This window comes from Protopterus annectens, chromosome 1.part2 (genome assembly GCF_019279795.1).
Source record: "Protopterus annectens isolate FY-2018-M chromosome 1.part2, PAN1.0, whole genome shotgun sequence".
NCBI classification, from domain to species: domain Eukaryota; kingdom Metazoa; phylum Chordata; order Ceratodontiformes; family Protopteridae; genus Protopterus; species Protopterus annectens.
Window position 1 is genome coordinate 360415668 of NC_056727.1, and position 22651 is coordinate 360438318.

Below are 22651 nucleotides of genomic sequence, written 5' to 3' on the forward strand. Positions count from 1 at the left end.
ATATATACGTTACACTTGGTAGTAACTAGATGCCAAGAGATCAGTGTACCCAATACCAAAAATATATACAAAGCACTGTTCAGCAACTTCCTTAAGGACAACCAGTATTAATGTAAAAATACTTTATTATCCGCTTTCATCTGTTGGACTTTTTCACAGAACATATAAACTTTAAAAAATATATATTTTTATACTGAAAGATAAGCAATCAGTGTGCACACCAAATTAATTAATTAAACATTTATCTTGTCTGAGTCTCCAACAAGTCTGATTCGCAGTCAAACATTGGCTCATGAATCTGATGTCATCATGCACTCCCCTGCATATTGATGACATTGCAGGATAAGCTGGCAATGTGTGGACATCAGCCATAACTAAAAATTGTAAAAAAAAAAAAAAAAAAAAAAAAGGAACAAAACTGGGATTTGAAGGGGCCACTTGGGAATTCATTGCACCCCATTATTTTCCCCTCAAAACTGGTAAATTCTGAGGAATTTTGTACTGAGAGGTATGGACCAGGTTCATAATTTTTCATTTCATAGGCCAGGATTCAGAGATGCACTGGATTCCTGTGCAAGCCTTGTACAGCTAAGTGACACTGTGTCAGGACAGGAAGCCATTACATATCCATAGAGAAACTTGCAACATTTACATGCAGCCTGCTGCACTTCAGGAAATATGAATGAACAGTACAGCAGCAATGCAAATAGACACATCTGTGCAGAGGAGCAAAAGAAGCAGTCCATACAGCAGTCATGTTCATATTGCTCAGTCTTGCAAGATCAGAAAACACGAACTCACAGACCGGTACATTTCAAATAAAAAGCAATTCACGTATTAGCTAAGTTACACATTGTAGTGCATCCTTTGGTAGGATGGCTCAAAGCACTGCAGAAGGCTATACAGGTATATTGTATTTCTTGCCACACTTTGGTAAAGATTTGTAAGAAAGTAGGCAAAAGGGGAAGGCAGCAAAGAAAACGCCACAAACAAGGATAATATATAGGAGTACAGTATGTCAATTTGAGGAAGCAAGGTCACATTATTTGGGGGGGATACAGCCCCATTTTTCTGTTCTGTTTAGAGAAGAGAAGGGTGAAAAGGAGAGCAGGATAGGAAGAGGGGCTTCCCAACTTTCCATATTTTTTCCTTATATTTTTGGTGTGTTCTCATAAAATATGTGGTTTTCTGGTAAATCACTGGGGATTGATGGTACTAAATAACTGACATTTAAGTGTCAGGCTTTGTATCCTTAAAATGCATGCTAATGTAAAACCTTTCAACTTTTTAAGTTTATAACAGCAGTAATTAAAAGCTGGCAGTCAGATAGATAGTGATGATGCCCAAGTGGTAAGGTGAGCAAATCAACAGTCCACTTCAGGAGACTGTTCATGACTGTGCACCTCATCTATTCCAACTATGCTGTCAGGCTGTCTGCTAGTTAAAGTCCAGGACCTTCTGTCTGTGGTGAGGCCTGCCTGCCTCATGGCCATCTTGCTCCTCAACAACAGGCTCAACAGGGGAACAAAGTATTGGAAGTGACTGTTGAGTAAATCTGTTGTTTGACCTACAGTGAGGAAACGTAGTGGGAAGTTTGCCACAAATAAATTGACTCTGACATCAGACTGACTGTATTTAAAATACAGTCTACTTTGATTAATATGATGGTGAATTTCACCACAATGTATTATACTGTGTGAGCTGTCAGAGGGCTTTTTGTGGGTTCCCCCTTTTCTTCTATGTGTTTGACTGTATAATTTTGTAAGGTGCAAGGAGACTTTCCTTCATGCAAAAAAGATTTTGTGTGTGTGTGTGTGTGTGTGTGTGTGTGTGTGTGTGTGTGTGTGTGTGTGTGTGTGTGTGTGTCTTTTTTAGGACTTTTCTGGCTCATCTTTTCTGATATTTGATTTTCAGTAAATGGTGAGCCAAAAAATAGATGATTGGCAGCTAGTAGTTAAACCTTAAGATACAGATCAACAGATGTTAATGAAACTACTCATGGCTTGCTGCAACCCTCACCTGCCTCCTGTGATAGGTGACACAATTACTGTCATATTCTGATCATAATGATAGAGAAAGAGCACATCCAAGACTTAGGGCAGGTTTTTGCTAAGATACCACAACAACAGATACAAATCAAGACATCACAGATGCATGGCAGCAAAATTAAGTGATTCATTGACAATCATGAAGCCTGACCTAATTTGCTTATGTGTCATGAAAACTAGTATAAAATACCATTATTTTAGAGGTGCCTCATAATTTTCTATGCAATGTAATACAGCTTTAAGAAACTGTTTTGGCTATCTGGGCAACAGCATTAGGTGTAAAAGTAGCACTGTCTCATCCTATAGGTAGCTCTGAGAAGCTATACTGTACTCTGAAAGTGTGTGGTATGTTAGTTTTTTCTACCTTCCTAAGGATCTATGCCCTTGCACAGGAATTCACATTACAAAAGGCTAGCAATGTGAATATGTATGCCTGATATGTATGTTGTACTTGGATTGTACTGTACTGACAACAAGGTAGCCCATGATGTCAGGACAGCCTGTTACCTATGCATGCCTTTCACTATATATGGTAAGAGTATAACCTGCCTTATCTATATGGTGGACCCATGGTTATATTTAGGGCCATCCAGTGTCCGCACACATGTATCCCCCCACTGTACTGGAGTAGGGCTGTGTCACTGTCATTTGCCAAAGTATCTCAAAATTATGGCAGCAGAAATGACTTCCTAACCCTATCCATACCTGTTAGTCCTATCCTGTAGGGAGTGCATATGATTCATGGTTACTTCTAGCATGCAGCTAGTGGCTGTCTGGAAGTAGCATAACCAAGAGTTATACCAAGAAGGATAACAATGTGCTACTTCAAATTAAAATGGGATGTAGGCACATTGCAGCAAGCAATTCACTTTACTGTTTTTTGAATTAAGTTTTGTGGGTTTGGACTAGACAGAGTTAGAGAAAGGGTTAGGGATGGTGGTAGTTTTAGGGCTAGGGTTAGAGATGGAGTTTTATGGCTAGGGTAAGAGAGGAAGTTTTAGAGTTAGAGAGAGAGTTATAGGGTTGAGTTAGGGATGGAGTTTAAGGTTAGGGAAGGAGTTTTAGGACTAGAGAGGGGTGTTCACTTAGTACATTTAAATGACATCAGTTACTGACAGTGGATGGGTGCAGCTTGTGTTCACATTTTAGAAAGTAAGATATGCAAATGAGTTTTACCTGCACACTATAAGTAGCCATCAATGTGCATGTTTGGCAAAGTCAGTGCAGATGTTCTTAAAGGTGATAGTTCACATTCCAGGAATTAAGATATGCAAATTAGTTACCCCCTGCACACTGTAAGTAGCCATCATAGGTTCATAGGTTCATAGGTTCATACTAGGCTATCTGCCCGAGGGCATTTACAAGCCTAGCCCATAGTTTTGTGGCTTACGCCACCCCTTTAGTATGGGGAACTATACCCATTATTTTGCTGTGCCTCTGTTGAGCAGTGACACTGAGGTAATCCCTGGGGTATATCTGCGATCTCCCATCCATTGGTCAAGATTTCTCTTGAACAAGGCCAGCGAGGTGCTCTGCCTCACATATACCGGGATTTTATTCCACAGCATAGGGAGTCTTTGGGTGATGAATCTATCCCTCCAGCACGTCCTATTAATAGCCGTGTCGAGGTTTAAGTCTCCGCCCTTGTGGCTCTGACGGATCTAGATTTTTGAGGTGAAGCATATTCATCAAATCTGGGTTTGACATGGCCTTGTATGTTAGGCAAAGGTCACCTCTGAGCAAGCGTGTTTAGCGACTGAATAGAGCTGGAGTTCTTTCAGTCGGGCAGCATAGGACAGATGTTTGAGACCCTTTATCCTTTTGGTGAGCAACTTTTGTGGCCTCTCCAGCTGCTGCAAGTGTCGGGTCAGATACATTCAATGGGGCATTGTACTCAATCATTGGTCTGATGAGTGATGAGTATAGGGAGACTATGACCTCCCTTGATCTAGATGAGAATCCCTTCATGATAAGGTGGGCAATGTAGAAGGTCTTCCTAACTACTTTAGCTACATGGGTGTCGAATGACAGACTACTATCAACCTGGGTCCCCAGGTCCCTGATAACTTCTTCTGTACTCAGTGGATTGCCACCTATTTGGTAGCTAGGGTAACCTTGTTTTTCCGAAGGGTATGACTATGCATTTTTGGCATTTAACTTTAGGCCATGGCTCTGGCACCAGTTATCCGCTTCTGTGAGACCCTTCTGAAGGATATCTGTGTCAGATGTGTTTTACTATGGCCCAGTTTGCAGTCATCTGCAAACTTTGTCAGCCATAACCCTCCTGTGTTTGCTTGTATTTGGAAAAGTAGATGCCAAACAAGAGTGGGCCCAGGACTGAGCCCTGTGGTACACCACTTGTGACAGGCTTTGAGTCTGACATGGCGCCAGCAACTCTGACCCTGTGGGTTCTGTCACTCAGCCAGTTTGCAACCCATCTTGTGATGTATGGGTTAACATTTAAGCTGATGAGTTTTCAATGATACCCGAGTGGGTATTGTATCAAAGGCCTTCGCCAGATCGAGGTATGCTGTATGGACTGCCTTTCCTCATCAATGGCTTTGGTGACTGTTTCAAAAAGTCAACCAAGTTTAGAAGGCATGATCTGCCTTTGACAAAGCCAAACTGGGATGGATCCAAAGTCTGCAAATTCCCTATGTCTTTATTTATGAGGTCCATTATGATCCTCTCCATGGCTTTGCAGATAAGGCTTGTCAAGCTAATGGGCGGTAATTTCCAGGGTCGGTGGAGGCACCGCCTTTGTGAAGTGGGACCACAGTTGCAGTGCGCCACCCCTGAGTGCGTATCCAGAGGTAAGACTATGATTAAACAGCTGTCCTAGCTGTGGGTTTAATTCCTCATTGAGTTCGTGGAGCACACAGCCGGGGACACCATCAGGTCCCATGGATGCTGTGTTTTTGCTTTGAGAGAGCAGTTCTCACTTGGGCTGGAGATGTTTGGGGGCTGCAATCGCTTGGTATAGATATCTCTCCTTTTGGGGAGAAGTTTGCACTGAACCTGTCAGCCTGTATGTTCGCAATGTCTGTAGGCTCGGTTATCGTCACATCATTTTGGACGAGTTCTGGGCATATCTGCGCGTTTCCTCCCAGGTTTCTAACATAGCTAAAGAAGGCCTTATGATTGTCTTTGAGTCTTTAGCTATTTTTATCACAAAAAATGCTTTGGATGATTGTATGAGAGCTCTTAGTTTTTACTTATAGTGATCAAGGGTGTCTTACCTTTTAAGGATTTTGCTCTATCTTGTAGTAGCTTCCTCCTTTTGTTGTAGAGTTTGTTTATGGCTGGGGTCCACCAGAGTGGACGCTTGCCTTTGGTACAAAGAGTCTTTGTTTTGCTTGGGATTGCCTTATCCATGCAGTCCTGCAGGTGCTGGTAGAAGGCATTTGTAAGTGATTCAGCGGCTTGAGTACTGTTTTCCGTCGGCTCCGGCGCCTTAAAGGAGCCCACACTAGTCTTTAGAAGTGTGTAGTCGGCTTTCCAGAAGTTCTTTACTGTCGTCTTTTTATTTCAGGTGGGGGTGGGATGAGGACCTCCAGCGAGATTAGTTTGTGATCTGATCTCACCAGTGAGGGGTATACTTCCGGTGTTGAACATTGTGCTCCCATGTTCGTGATGATGAGATCAAGTATGTTTTCTCCTCTTGTGGGGATGGTGACTAGTTGTTCCATGGCATTTGAGTTTATGAATTCCAGGAACTTTTGGGCTAGGGTGTTTGGGCTTGAGTAGTGTTGCCAGTCTATATTAGGGTAATTGAAGTCACCTAGTATGATGGTGTTTGGTGATACATTTATCCCCTCTAGTGTTTTCAGGAAGGCCATGTGAGGTTCCTGAGTTTGTGAGGGTGGCCTGTAACATGCTACAATTTGCAGAGCAGTCTTGCCTATGGTTAATTGCACCTGGATGGTCTCCGATGCATCGTGCGTTGCCACCAGTCTTGACGTGTGGGTGTCTTTGATGAATATGGATACCCCCCCTCCTTTCTTGGTATTGTCCGGATTTTGGGGCCAGAACGCATGATAAGAGGTAAAACCTGATAGTGCTGGGGTGCTCTCAGGAGCCTTGAACCAGGTTTCTGTCACTGCACAGACATCGATGTTCTCCATACTGAGAAGGGCCTCGAGTGCGTGCATTTTGAGATTTAGACTTTTGTTTTACCTGCACACTATAAGTAGCCATCAATGTGCATGTTTGGCAAAGTCAGTGCAGATGTTCTTAAAGGTGATAGTTCACATTCCAGGAATTAAGATATGCAAATTAGTTACCCCCTGCACACTGTAAGTAGCCATCATAGGTTCATAGGTTCATAGGTTCATACTAGGCTATCTGCCCGAGGGCATTTACAAGCCTAGCCCATAGTTTTGTGGCTTACGCCACCCCTTTAGTATGGGGAACTATACCCATTATTTTGCTGTGCCTCTGTTGAGCAGTGACACTGAGGTAATCCCTGGGGTATATCTGCGATCTCCCATCCATTGGTCAAGATTTCTCTTGAACAAGGCCAGCGAGGTGCTCTGCCTCACATATACCGGATTGTATTCCACAGCATAGGGAGTCTTTGGGTGATGAATCTATCCCTCCAGCACGTCCTATTAATAGCTGTGTCGAGGTTTAAGTCTCCGCCCTTGTGGCTCTGACGGATCTAGATTTTTGAGGTGAAGCATATTCATCAAATCTGGGTTTGACATGGCCTTGTATGTTAGGCAAAGGTCACCTCTGAGCAAGTGGCGACTGAATAGAGCTGGAGTTCTTTCAGTCGGGCAGCATAGGACAGATGTTTGAGACCCTTTATCCTTTTGGTGAGCAACTTTTGTGGCCTCTCCAGCTGCTGCAAGTGTCGGGTCAGATACATTCCGAATGGGGCATTGTACTCAATCATTGGTCTGATGAGTGATGAGTATAGGGAGACTATGACCTCCCTTGATCTAGATGAGAATCCCTTCATGATAAGGTGGGCAATGTAGAAGGTCTTCCTAACTACTTTAGCTACATGGGTGTCGAATGACAGACTACTATCAACCTGGGTCCCCAGGTCCCTGATAACTTCTTCTGTACTCAGTGGATTGCCACCTATTTGGTAGCTAGGGGTAACCTTGTTTTTCCCGAAGGGTATGACTATGCATTTTTGGCATTTAACTTTAGGCCATGGCTCTGGCACCAGTTATCCGCTTCTGTGAGACCCTTCTGAAGGATATCTGTGTCAGATGTGTTTTTACTATGGCCCAGTTTGCAGTCATCTGCAAACTTTGTCAGCCATAACCCTCCTGTGTTTGCTTGTACTTCGAAAAGTAGATGCCAAACAAGAGTGGGCCCAGGACTGAGCCCTGTGGTACACCACTTGTGACAGGCTTTGAGTCTGACATGGCGCCAGCAACTCTGACCCTGTGGGTTCTGTCACTCAGCCAGTTTGCAACCCATCTTGTGATGTATGGGTTAACATTTAAGCTGATGAGTTTTTCAATGATACCCGAGTGGGGTATTGTATCAAAGGCCTTCGCCAGATCGAGGTAGGCTGTATGGACTGCCTTTCCTCATCAATGGCTTTGGTGACTGTTTCAAAAGTCAACCAAGTTTAGAAGGCATGATCTGCCTTTGACAAAGCCAAACTGGGATGGATCCAAAGTCTGCAAATTCCCTATGTCTTTATTTATGAGGTCCATTATGATCCTCTCCATGGCTTTGCAGATAAGGCTTGTCAAGCTAATGGGCCGGTAATTTCCAGGGTCGGTGGAGGCACCGCCTTTGTGAAGTGGGACCACAGTTGCAGTGCCACTCCTGGGTACGTATCCAGAGGTAAGACTATGATTAAACAGCTGTCCTAGCTGTGGGTTTAATTCCTCATTGAGTTCGTGGAGCACACAGCCGGGGACACCATCAGGTCCCATGGATGCTGTGTTTTTGCTTTGGAGAGAGCAGTTCTCACTTGGGCTTGGAGATGTTTGGGGGCTGCAATCGCTGGTATAGATATCTCTCCTTTGGGGAGGGGAGAAGTTTGCACTGAACCTGTCAGCCAGTATGTTGGCAATGTCTGTAGGATCAGTAATCTTCACATCATTTTGAACTAGTTCTGAGCATATCTGGGAGTTTCCTCCCAGGTTTCTAACATAGCTAAAGAAGGCCTTATGATTGTCTTTCGAGTCTTTAGCTATTTTTCTCTCAAAATTTGCTTTGGATGATTTTATGAGAGCTCTTAGTTTTTACTTATAGTGATCAAGGGTGTCTTACCTTTTAAGGATTTTGCTCTATCTTGTAGTAGCTTCCTCCTTTTGTTGTAGAGTTTGTTTATGGCTGGGGTCCACCAGAGTGGACGCTTGCCTTTGGTACAAAGAGTCTTTGTTTTGCTTGGGATTGCCTTATCCATGCAGTCCTGCAGGTGCTGGTAGAAGGCATTTGTAAGTGATTCAGCGGCTTGAGTACTGTTTTCCGGCTCGGGGCCTTAAAGGAGACCACACTAGTCTTTAGAAGTGTGAAGTCGGCTTTGAGAAGTTCTTTACTGTGGTCTTTTTATTTCAGGTGGGGGTGGGATGAGGACCTCCAGCCAGATTAGTTTGTGATCTGATCTCACCAGTGAGGGGTATACTTCCGGTGTTGAACATTGTGCTCCCATGTTCGTGATGATGAGATCAAGTATGTTTTCTCCTCTTGTGGGGATGGTGACTAGTTGTTCCATGGCATTTGAGTTTATGAATTCCAGGAACTTTTGGGCTAGGGTGTTTGGGCTTGAGTAGTGTTCCCAGTCTATATTAGGGTAATTGAAGTCACCTAGTATGATGGTGTTTGGTGATACATTTATCCCTCTAGTGTTTTCAGGAAGGCCATGTGAGGTTCCTGAGTTTGTGAGGGTGGCCTGTAACATGCTACAATTTGCAGAGCAGTCTTGCCTATGGTTAATTGCACCGGGATGGTCTCCGATGCATCGTGCGTTGCCACCAGTCTTGAGGTGTGGGTGTCTTTGATGAATATGGATACCCTCCTTTCTTGGTATTGTCCGGATTTTGGGGCCGAACGCATGATAAGAGGTAAAACCTGATAGTGCTGGGGTGCTCTCAGGAGCCTTGAACCAGGTTTCTGTCACTGCACAGACATCGATGTTCTCCATACTGAGAAGGGCCTCGAGTGCGTGCATTTTGAGATTTAGACTTCTGGCATTGAGCAGCATTACCCTTAGTTTTTTCCTTTTTGTGTTCTAGGGTGGTAGGTTTAGAATTTGAGCCTTGCCTAAAAAGGCACTATGGGGTGGCAAGAGCCTTTGCCAATATCCGGAATCCCAGGGTGACAGGTGCAAGCCGCCCTCTGGCAGCGTGGCTTGTCCAGCATGTCATCCCAGGCAGACAGACATTGGATCCCCTTTGAATGACACCAGAGTTTAAGCCAATTGTTAAAGCTGATCATCTTATCTCTGTATTGTGGCATCATTCTTGGTGAAGGTAGGATACTGCTCAAGGTCAGGGTCATACCTGCCTGGGCTACATAATCAGAGAGCTCCTCAATGTCTCTTTTTATGTAGTCCAAGGAGGTACGTCTCAGGTCGTTTACACCAGCGTGGACAATGACTGAGTCATATTTGTACCTGCTGTTGAGAGACCTGAGTGCTTGCAATGAGCACATGTACCAATGTGTGGAAATAAAATGGCAGTTTGCACAGGGGATCTGGTTATTAAAGCAGAGGATTAAGGCTCTGACCTGCTAACAAGTTTCTTTGTGTACCCAAGTTATATGGTTTGAGCAAGTCACTTAACCAATCTGTACTTCCATTCACTTCTGCAAATGGGCACTTGCATCCAGTGGGCTTTATTATCACATGTATATAAAAAGTACACATGTATGCATTTTTGTATCTTTCCTTAAGTCTTTCATATGATGTACAACCCCACAAATGTCCTTGTGAATGTAATGTGGTATAGCTGGGTTACAGCTTTGTCTGTAGCTGTCATTCTACCATCCTAGTAGTATACACTCTGTAGCTCTGTGTCATATGTTCACAGGTATGTGCAGGCTGTGGGACTAATAGTCTATTGTATAAATGCTATAGAGGCCACAGTCACACATTACAGTAGTTTTGTAAGCATGTTGCTGTGGCAGATAGTAGTCCATGAGTTAAATGCCATGGGATAGCCACAATCACACATTACAACTGTGTTGTAAGCATGTTACTGACATGATTCTATGCCTAGGTAAAGGTATGTATCATATTAGCTTCAAGCTCAGCCATGAGGAAGCACTCAGAAATAGTAGGCTGAAAGATCAAAAAGATGTTTTGGTGTCCCTGCATGGGGTGCAGTGGTTCAAGGTATCATCTGTGTTGGAGTGCATACTGGACAGAGAATGGACCCCACCATACATCTTGGTGGATGATGTACCAGGTTAATACCACATTCAGCAGAATTCTATTCAGCAGAACTACAATTAGGACCATAGACTGACCACAGAATATGTTGCCTATGTTTTACTATAGGAATACCAGGTATCTAGCCATGTCAGGCTGGCAACAGAAGGAGGCTGACACTCAATGACTCATCTTGCACAGAAACATTTAACATGTATGGAGCAGGAGTACACTTTTAGTAAAAGTACTGATGTTCAGTCTGGTGTGATTTTTTTGCATGTTCATAGTGCAGACAGTTGTTGTTGTGTCACTGGAAGAGGCTGAGCCATGACAGTAGGCTAATGTTGACACCTCTGCAGGGGCTGACAGTGATGACAACACATAAATCAGTATGAGAGATGACACTGTCTGTCTCTATGGTGGATGGGCATCCACCCACAGTACAGAGTGAAAAATGTGGCCTCACTCATAGACAGATGTGTGGCTGTGCAGTCTGAGTGAATGCTACAAGCCAATCCATCATGGAGCTGCTTGCTGTTGTTGTGTTGTGGTCTATGTTGACATGGGGTCCAGGGATACACTACTGATTGAGCTTAAGAGATCTGCAGTGAAATACACTGTTTCTTTCCCCAACTCTGTGCAGGGCTTTACTATTGTCACCATCACTTCCCACACTGGCACTGTTGCCTAAGGAAAAGGTAAGGTACATGCAGGGTAAACAGTGCTCAACTACATCTGGAACTGCCCATTGTCATCATGGGCAGCCACAACACCAGTCCTCCATTAGCAGGACATCTAATAAGTGGATGCCATCCAGATCATGGTCCCATAGTTGTACACTATCTGTGCCTGGGGGGACACCAAGTTCTAAACACATAAATGAATGGGAATGTTTTCCACCAAACCTGCTGCTGGGACGTGTCCTGTTGTTCTACAAATGTTGAAATTTATTCCAGTTAATGTTCCCTGTTCAAATAGCATCATTGGTGGCATGTTGCTATCAATGTAACCTGCATGTCGGTGTAATGCCTACTGTTGTTCCATATATGCATGTGTTCTGTTGGCTATGCAAATGTTCCAAATCTGTTAATTTGGGTTAATGGGAATCCTCATGCATGCTGTTATAACTAATCCTGGAATGTGTTTACCATTACTAACCAACATATGTTCTAAAACTGCAACACGTCATGGAAGGCCAATCCCAGCAGATCCGCCTCTCCCGTCTCATCTGGCCATGGCACCAGGCCCCAGCACATCTGGGACCCACCCTGCGACCTCATCTGCTGGTCCTGCATCACCTTCGGGTGGAACTGCCTCAGGGGATGGATGTCTCCCCTCCGGGTGGGGGCACGGACAGGATCCTGTCACCCAAACACAGGTTCAGGGTCTGGTGCGTAGCGAGCTCCGCAAGGAATTTGGAGATCTGTTATGCCAGCTTGAGGGCCGCATGGCACAATTAGAGGGTCAGCCTGCCCCTCCTGCTCTGTCCCCAGCACAACCACCTTCGGGGCCATGAAGATGCAGTGGTGACTGCCTACTGTACTGGAGTAGGGCTGTGTCACTGTCATTTACCAAAGTATCTCACAATTATGGCAGCAGGAATGACTTCCTAACCCTATCCATACATGTTAGTCCTATCCTGTAGGGAGTGCATATGATTCATGGTTACTTCTAGCATGCAGCTAGTGGCTGTCTGGAAGTAGCATAACTAAGAGTTATACAAAAAAGGATAACAATGTGCTACTTCAAATTAAAATGGGATGTAGGCACATTGCAGCAAGCAATTCACTTTACTGTTTTTTTTTAATTAAGTTTTGTGGGTTTGGACTAGACAGAGTTAGAGAAAGGGTTAGGGATGGTGGTAGTTTTAGGGCTAGGGTTAGAGATCGAGTTTTATGGCTAGGGTAAGAGAGGACTAGTTAGAGTTAGAGAGAGAGTTATAGGGTTGAGTTAGGGATGGAGTTTTAAGGTTAGGGAAGGAGTTTTAGGGCTAGAGAGGGGTGTTCACTTAGTACATTTAAATGACATCAGTTACAGTGGATGGGTGCAGCCTGTGTTCACATTTTAGAAAGTAAGATATGCAAATGAATTTACCTGCACACTATAAGTAGCCATCAATGTGCATGTTTGGCAAAGTCAGTGCAGATGTTCTTAAGGGTGATAGTTCACATTCCAGGAATTAAGATATGCAAATAAGTTACCCCCTGCACACTGTAAGTAGCCATCAATGAGCACATGTACCAATGTGTGGAAATAAAATGGCAGTTTGCACAGGGGATCTGGTTGTTAGAGCAGAGGATTAAGGCTCTGAACTGCTAACAAGTTTCTTCATGTACCCAAGTTATATGGTTTGAGCAAGTCACTTAACCAAACAGTACTTCCATTCACTTCTGCAAACGGGCACTTGCATCCAGTGGGCTTTATTATCACATGTATATAAAAAGTGCATATGTATGCATTTTTGTATCTTTCCTTACATCTTTCATATGATGTACAACCCCACAAATGTCCTTGTGAATGTAATGTGATATAGCTGGGTTACAGCTTTGTCTGTAGCTGTCATTCTACCATCCTAGTAGTATACACTCTGTAGCTCTGTGTCATATGTTCACAGGTATGTGCAGGCTGTGGGACTAACAGTCTATTGTATAAATGCTATAGAGGCCACAGTCACACATTACAGTAGTTTTGTAAGCATGTTGCTGTGGCATATAGTAGTCCATGAGTTAAATGCCATGGGATAGCCATAATCACACATTACAACTGTGTTGTAAGCATGTTACTGACATGATTCTATGCCTAGGTAAAGGTATGTATCTTATTAGCCTCAAGCTCAGACATGAAGAAGCACTCAGAAATAGGCTGAAAGATCAAAAAGATGTTGTGGTGTCCCTGGATAGGGTGCAGTGGTTCGAGGTGTCATCTGTGTTGGAGTGCATACTGGACAGAGAATGGACCCCACCATACATCTTGGTGGATGATGTACAAGGTTAATACCACATTCAGCAGATTTCTATTCAGCAGAACTACAATTAGGACCATAGACTGACCACAGAATATGTTGCCTATGTTTTACTATAGGAATACCAAGTATCTAGTCATGTCAGGCTGGCAACAGAAGGAGGCTGACACTCAATGACTCATCTTGCACAGAAACATTTAACATGTATGGAGCAGGAGTACACTTTTAGTAAAAGTACTGATGCTTAGTCTGGTGTGTTTTTTTTCGCATGTTCATAGTGCAGAGAGTTGTTGTTGTGTCACTGGAATAGGCTGAGCCATGACAGTAGGCTAATGTTGACACCTCTGCAGGGGCTGACAGTGATGACAACACATAAATCAGTATGAGAGATGACACTGTCTGTCTCTATGGTGGATGGGCATCCACCCACAGTACAGAGTGAAAAATGTGGCCTCACTCATAGACAGATGTATGGCTGTGCAGTCTGAGTGATCACTGTCATTGGTAGGGGAGAAGGCTGCAGTGCCTCCAAGCACCATGGATGCCACCGCTGTGACTGTGTCTGATGTGGGTACTCCCACCAGTGCCCTTCCTCACAGAGGGGCTAGATACCATTAAATGCCACAGTTGGACCCTGACATGCAGACATCACTCAGGATCAATCAGCAGATGTGCAAGAGCATCATTCAGTCACAATATGCTACAAGCCAATCCATCATGGAGCTGCTTGCTGTTGTTGTGTTGTGATCTATGTTGACATGGGGTCCAGGGATACTCTACTGATTGAGCTTAAGAGATCTGTAGTGAAATACACTGTTTCTTTCCCCACCTCCCTGCAGGGCTTTACTGCTGTCACCATCACTGCCCACACTGGCACTGTTGCCTAAGGAAAAGGTAAGGTACATGCAGGGTAAACAGTGCTCAACTACATCTGGAACTGCCAATCGTCATCATGGGCAGCCACAACACCAGGCCTCCATTAGCAGGACATCTTATAAGTGGATGCCATCCAGATCATGGTCCAATAGTTGTACACTATCTGTGCCTGGGGGGACACCAAGTTCTAGGACACCACATTTTAGTGCAGCAAACCAGCAGAATAGCTACAAGTCATGCTCACATACTTGTATCCCTACCTTATTATAGGAGGAAATAATCTGACATAGAGTATCTTTCACCTCAAGATCCTTGTCTCATCCTCGTGTGATGTGCTCCCCCAGCCCAGTGACACAGTGTGTGCATCAACAACCATTATCACAATCATCAGCCATCATTATCCATAATGTTCCTACCTATGCACATGACAGCTGTGACTCACTCCACTATCCCTCTCATGTGGTGTATATATATATATATATATATATATATATATATATATAGTAATATGTGATGCACAGTGTGCCTCAACTATGCATTGACTAGCATAGCCTGATAGCACCATGTATCATGTTTATTCTTTGTGATATTGCACTGTCACTGTGTGATGATCAGACCACATGGGTCTAGACTAGACATCACTGCTCAACTTGCATTGCCATATACTGTGCCCATTGCTGTCTAGGGGGATGGATGAGCAACTATTTGTTGGTGCTGCATCATCACACACTTGTTGGAAAATGGTGTTGATGTACCTTCCCTGTTGGTGTGTGTGGATATGTGTATATATACATGGTCTGACCATACCAGTATCCTGTGGCTCCCCACAAGCACATAATGTAGCTTGCAGCATGCTATGAATACTAAATACCCTGCAAGCTGTAGCAGGGTCATGTTGAAACAGTGGAATTTGGTTTTAAGCAGGCTAAACCACCATCCTGTGTTATAACAGCTTTGTGAGTGAGTAGTGTTATACTGGAGTTTGATCATGATCTGTGGTTCTGTAAACATGCATCATAAGCCAGGGCCCCAGTGGGTGTCCAGCATCATCTGCAACAGATCATCAATGTGGAGGGGTGTTAAAATATCTGGACACACTATAGTTACAGTCATATGCAGTAATGCTATCCACACTGCCTGCACTTACCAATTAGATAGTCTTGTGGAATGTCCCTGTACAGAAAGCAACAACATATCTGAGATATGTGGCTTATAAGTGAATCATATAAATTGACTGGGTGTTATGCAGACACACTGATTATCATTCCTTGGGTGTCACATAATACTATAAGCACACTGAATGGTATCCTATGTTATGAATCTTTGTGGCAATGGAATAGATGGGTCCTTAATTGTTACATGTGTGCAATCTATGATAGTACCTTGGGGAGGCAAACAATACCCCGGATTCAGCAAATGTCCATGCAGGAATAACATATTCCCACATGGAAGGGACTGTTACTGTGCAACACGGCAGTGTGCCATGCATATGTATGAAGGCGCGCTGCCATGCTGTAATACATACATGGGGATGTGTATCAGTGCAGGGGCATGTTTGAGAGCAGTGCTCTCACAATACACATGCCCCCTGCACACCAGAATTGCCGTATGGCAATTTAAAAAGAGCAAGATCACTCATTACACCTCTCAACCCATTAGAGTAAGAAATCTGGATAAAGCCATAAGGGACAACTCTGGAAATATTGCCATTACAAACTTAGAAAGTTGATAGAATTAACAGGTTTAGCATTAGCATGAATTTTTTGAAGGGTTTGAAGTTGTTGTTGTCTTTCGGCTTTTCCCAGTTAGGGGTCACCACAGCAGAACTCCGGTCTGCTAATGATTGGCAGTAGATTTTCACAAACGCCAAGGTGCCAGCTCGACATTCAACCTTCAGCAAAGGCACACCCATTTACACATGTCTTTTGAATGCCCACCCAACCCTGGGGAGGACATGCAGACTACACATAGAAGGCACTGCCCACATTCCAGCCGAGAATCGAATGGGAGAACCTCTTGGTGTGAGGCAACAATGCTACCGCTGCACCAAAATGCAAATGTCTGTCAATACTGTCATACTTCAATCTTTATTGATGTGCCAGAGAGCCACAAGTTTATGAAAAGTGGACCAAGAATATAATGCAAATATATGGACATACTGTGAAAAGTTATATGTCATCAACATTTGCATAGCACAGCCCCCAACAAATAAATCTTTTTTTTTTTTCACATCTGCAATAAAGTTTAAGCTTAGCTGCATGGGTGTGCCTGTTGCTTAATTATGCTTAGCCCAGCTGAAATGGCACAATAAGTTAAATAGCAATAGACATCTAGCATAAGCAGTAGTGCAGTAGTGTAGTGATTAGAGCGTATGCCTTGCATGTAGCCATTCACAGTTTGAACCTCACCAAAGCTCTTTCCATTTTGTATTTGAAATCATTAAAGTTTTAATTTATTTGTATATTTATGTAGGAATTAACTTATATTTCTCAACCAGAGTAGTGTATTAGGCCCAGATGTGAGGTGTCAGTGTAATATAATTGTGAAAAAACCCATATAAACACAAGTGCCCCATACAGTATAGTCACACAAGAATAAATGTAATGAAAGCACATTGGGGGATGTCAGGGAAGGTAAACTAATGTATAATATGTCATGAATGATAAATCACTCCCATAAAGATGGTAGTCCATAAAATAAAACATAAGCAATGCTAAGCATTGCACAACTATGTAACCTAGTGTAAGCATTGTGTAAATATGAATGCTAAGCAATGAATAGCCCAGCTAAGTGGATTTGCCCATTGGTAAGCAGTGCTGAACCTGCCCCTTTAAGCACTGCCAACCTTAGCTAAGCAGGTTTGCCTGTAACTTAGCTTAGCACAGCATATTCAAAACCATCCAATCATGGCAAAGGGGGAAAATCAGCCATATTTAAATCTTGCAGGTGGGAATACAGCTCATAACTGGTCGGAGCTCCCCACTGTAGGCAGTATAGCAGGTGTTGGAGAGGGCATGCACTTTTGGGCGCGGCGCTGGGACATACAGGAGTCCAAGGTCATGGTAGGACTCCTTGTAAAACAACATGAAGTGAGACTGCTGCAGGACCAGTACCAGGGCTCCCAGTACAAAGTGGAAACCTGGGAAAGTCTCGCTCGTGAACTCACCAGTGCCACTAGTATTTCTCGGACTGATGAGCAGGTCTGGCACCACTTTGCCATCTTGAAGCAGTGGAAGAGGGAGATCTTGAAACAGTGGGTCCAGGAAGCAAGACATAGGGGTGATGTCCCAGCAGTGTGTGAGTATCCATAGCAGTAACTGTTTACCAAAGTCCAGCCAGTGTATGTGATGGATAGGTATACATAATTATTTCTCTATCTTCATTACAGCTCCAGCTGAGTGAGTTGCAAGCCAGGAAGCCCATGCCAGCAGGTTGCAAAGGCTGCATCGCGAGGCTGGTGAGTAGCAAGCTAGCTTGTAGTATTCATAACAAATAAATATAGAGGAGTAGAATGTCACCTGACATTATTAAAAATGGGTATGGTTTGTACTGAATAAAGCAGGCAATATTACATTAATTGTCTCATATAGGTCATATATTAATAAAAATGTAAGTGCCTGTCAATAAAATTCAAAACCCTGGACTGGTTGTGTTTGCTGTGGTATGGTATGATTTGAAATGTGTACAGATTATGCATAGCAACTATAGCTCTGAAAGCATTAAACAATCAAGTCTCATCTGAAAAAGTTAGTGCCTCTATAACACACAAGATTAACTGATATTACAAATGTCACTCATGAAGAGCTGATATCTGAATAGTAATGTGTTAACCACACAGTGCTATGTGAAAATATATGTATAGGAATGTATGTATAAGAATGTTGTAATTACAAGGTCAGATCATACAACAGATAGAGAATGGGAAAGAAATCATTCAAGGAATACACAGCAGTTTCTAAATAGCTCCCTCTGATGAAACACACACTTGTCATATTTTTAGCAGAAACAGCCACGGTTGGAATCCCAGGAGTGGTAGTAAGCTGTATGCATAATTTCAACTAGGATTTTGTGAAAATGTGTAAAAACAGTCAGGTAGTGTTAACAAACATTCCCTCCACAGGTCTTCCAGGTAAGATAAGGTATAAAGTAGCTATAAGAAGACTGTAGTTATACTGTCTAACACCCATGGTCCAACCCCAAGGCTGCAAATGACAGCAAGATAAGTACATACACCAAGTGGTCTCCTCCAAGAAATATTCAAAAGTGTCATGCTGTCACAGCTACAGGTCCCTACTAACAACAACCAGGGTGAGTGATAGAATTCAAGGCAGAGTGTGTCAGTAGCACACACGTGCGTGCACACACACACACACACACACACACACACACACACACACACACACACACACACACACACACACACAGTATGAGTGCACATATGTAATCCTGACTATGGGAATATGTGAAGAAACAGTCATGTAGTATTAAGAAACATTCCCTCCACAGGTCTTCCAGGTAAGAGAAAGTATAAAGTAGCTATGAGAAGGCTGTAATTATACACTGTGCACAAACATACCACTGCCTAACCCAAGCCTATAGTTGTAATAATACCTGTAGAGTAATGAATAGAGCAGTGATTATTAAAGCTGTGACCAGTGCAAGAATCTGCATTTGTTAACTGACATCTCTCTCTCTCTCCCCACCTTATCTTCACCAGTAATCTAAACACATAAATGAATGGGCATGTTTTCTACCAAACCTACTGTTGGGACTTGTGTCCTGTTGTTCTGCAAATGTTGAAATTTATTCCAATTAATGTTGCCTGTTCAAATACCATCATTGGTGGCCTGTTGCTATCAATGTAACATGCATGTCGGTGTAATGCCTACTGTTGTTCCATATATGCATGTGTTCTGTTGGCTATGCAAATGTTCCATATCTGTTAATTTGGATTAATGGGAATCCTCATGCATGCTGTTATAACTAATCCTGGAATGTGTTTACCATTACTAACCAACATATGTTCTAAAACTGCAACACGTCATGGAAGGCCAATCCCAGCAGATCCGCCTCTCCCATCTCATCTGGCCATGGCACCAGGCCCCAGCACATCTGGGACCCACCCTGTGACCTCATCTGCTGGTCCTGCATCACCTTCGGTGGAACTGCCTCAGGGGATGGGTGTCTCCCCCCAGGGTGGGGGCACGGACAGGATCCTGTCACCCAAAGCCAGGTCCAGGGTCTGGTGCTTAGCGAGCTCAGCAAGGAATTTGGAGATCTGCTATGCCAGCTTGAGGGCCGCATGGCACAATTAGCGGGTCAGCCTGCCCCTCCTGCTCTGCCCCAAGGACAGCCACCTTCAGGGCCATGAAGGTGCAGTGGTGACTGCTCATGGGTGGGGACCTCAGTCCCACTGTATCCATTTGGGGGCTTGTGGGCTTCCAATTGCCAAACACCCCTCCCCATCCAAGGTGTTTGCCCCCACATGTGTCATATACTGCCCCTGTATGCTGTCTTATCTGTCTTCCTACCCAACCTACCTCCACAAATGTACCTACTATCCTTCCCCAACATCCCACTCTCACCTTAAAAAAAGGGCAATCTGTTCCCCCAAAAAAATTTCACCCCATACATAGCCACATTATTGTTGTCCTCACCCCTCTCTCTCAGGGGTTTGAGTGTTCAAATGTACCTCCAAATTCAGTATATATGCACAGCTGTTACTGTAGAAGACATGGACAGCTATGAACCTTCCCTACATCCATCCTGCACATACCTAGCTATCTTTCATATTGTTTTACCTTCTTTGTGCCCCCTTTTTCACCACTTTCCTATCACCCCTTTTTTCTTTTCTTTTAAAGAAATTAGTGTGGGGGTAAGTGGGAATAAGCAGTAGTAAGCAGGAGTAAGCCTGCTTGGATGGTGATAAGTGATGCCTACACAGATTAAGCACTGTTTAAGGCAAACTGTGTGTAGGCATAGTTAACTGGACGTTAGCATTGCTTTCCACTGTGCAAACCCACATACAATTGTTTAAAAGTGCCTTAATCACTCTGTATCCAACAGCCCTTGTTCTGCCCAGGAACAAAATAATCAGCCCTTGCAAGTCTTGAACCCAGGACTCTGCACAACATAACCACAGCAAGTTAACTCTAAGCCATCTGAGCTGTAAGATGTTGGGATGATTTCTGTAACATATGCATAACAGTAAGTCTACCATAAGGAATGTACAGTGTGGAAGCACTAAACATTCAAATTTTATATATATATATATATATATATATATATATATATATATATATATATATATATATATATATGGGTTACCTTCATTTGACTGACAAGTAATACATGCAGTGCACTGTAAGGAAAATAACAGGGATATGTCCTCTTCCCCAATGTAGTGCAACCCTGGAGTTAGTATTAAAAATTGGGAAGGTATGGGAGAAAAGCCCCCCCACACCTATTTTTGTTTAAATTCTGTACTTTTTATGTTATAGTGCTCTTTAAAACCAAACTAGGTGGGAGGCTTCACCCCACACCCCCTAACTATATATACAACTCCAGGGTCGCATAACATTGGGGAAGAGGACATGTCCCTTTTATTTGCCTTACAGTGCACTGCAGGTACTAGTTGTCAGTCAAATGAGTTGTCAGTCAAATGAAGGTAACCTATATATATATATATATATATATATATATATATATATATATATATATATATATATATATATATATATATATATATATAGACTTATATATAAAGAGAGTATATATAGAGAGTGCACAGAATATCAAACAGACATTATTCCTACAGTTGCCACCTTTTCAAATGGCCAGAGTCTGATTCTTTCCTAGAAATGAGAATTATTGCATTAAAACATATACCCACACTCAATGCAAAGGACATAACTGTGAAAGTTGCTGGTGTTACAGGATTGGTTGCAACATGCCCTTTCTGAGGAATATGATGTCAGAAACACAAATGGATGTTGCCATGTACTGATAGCAATCAACAGAGAGAATACAACTGGTTTGTCAAGGACAACACCTGTGTGGGGAACAGAAAAAACATAACAGCCAAACCTCTGGCCATCATGTGGATAGCCCCACAGTTGAGAGCTATGCAGACAGACTGCATTCCATGCAAAATTATCATGGACACACAAACCCTGTAAAGCTAGCAGTATTCAAAGCATATAACCGCAATACTCACACTCTGTCCCTAGGTCTAGAGCCTTATACAAACATGTAGTTAGCCTGTGTCCACAAGTCTTGTAAGAGGTATTCCTACCTGCTGTCTGTAACACTGCTGCCCCCTGACATGAATGATGTCTTCTATACAGGCAAGGTAAAGGGACAACTCCCACATGATGTAGTCATTTATAATAGTGAGTTGCTATGACATTGGCTAGTGGAAGAACTGCACAACTGCCTGCATGCAATTAGCAAGTGTAGAACATCAACTGGTGCCAAGGCCATCACCTGATCATGAGCATCACTTACAAAAGCCATGCTGCAACCTATTCAAACCAGCTTGATCCCTGTAGTGGAGAGAGAGACAGAGATAGAGATAGAGAAAAACCCCAAAAAGAATACTAAAAAAAATAATAATAAATAACCAAACAAAACAAGGAGGACATCAACTGGAACACAGAAGAGAGCATAATAATAAAACAGGTATGTGAAACATGTAAGCATGTAATTGAATGTAGTACTTGGTCTGTAATAATGGGATAGATGATTTTAAAAGATTTATATGTACCATCAAGACTTGCTGTAATGATGTCCTGCTGAACATCTGCTATGGACATCGCATCCAGCTATCTCTGCAATGGGCCATACCTGTCAACTGTGCAGATCTTATTTATTTATTAGTTATTTATTTGATGTTTGTTTACCGGGATGGTCGTACTGGGTCTACAAAACCCATTTTCAGCAGAGGCCCAGGGAGAAAAGCTCCACACAGTACAATACAAATACAGTATAATCCAATACAATAAAGATTACATTAGAAATACTATAAAAAAATAAGTTGAAAGAACAAACTGCTACAAGATGTAATATATTACTACACATCTAAACCATTCTATAGTTAAAACATTACAGACGATAATAGTCACTCTCATCATACATGATGTAGATATAGCAGCCAGAAAGTTAGTGATGCAGACATATAGTGAGAGAGTTAAGAAGAATAGAAGCAATAAAGCCTGAGCAGCAGCTTAAGGATATGCTATAGAAGCAGAGAATGTGTTTGAAGAGCTTTAGGATCTTGCAGTCTGTGAGGGATTGAAATGTGAGAGAAGAGGAAGACCTGAGCATTAGGCAGGCTTTATGCAGGAGCAGAGTCATGTATTTTTGAGATGATTTTTTTAAAGAGGCTTTGAAATGGGTTAGGCCAGGAATAAACCTGGTGGC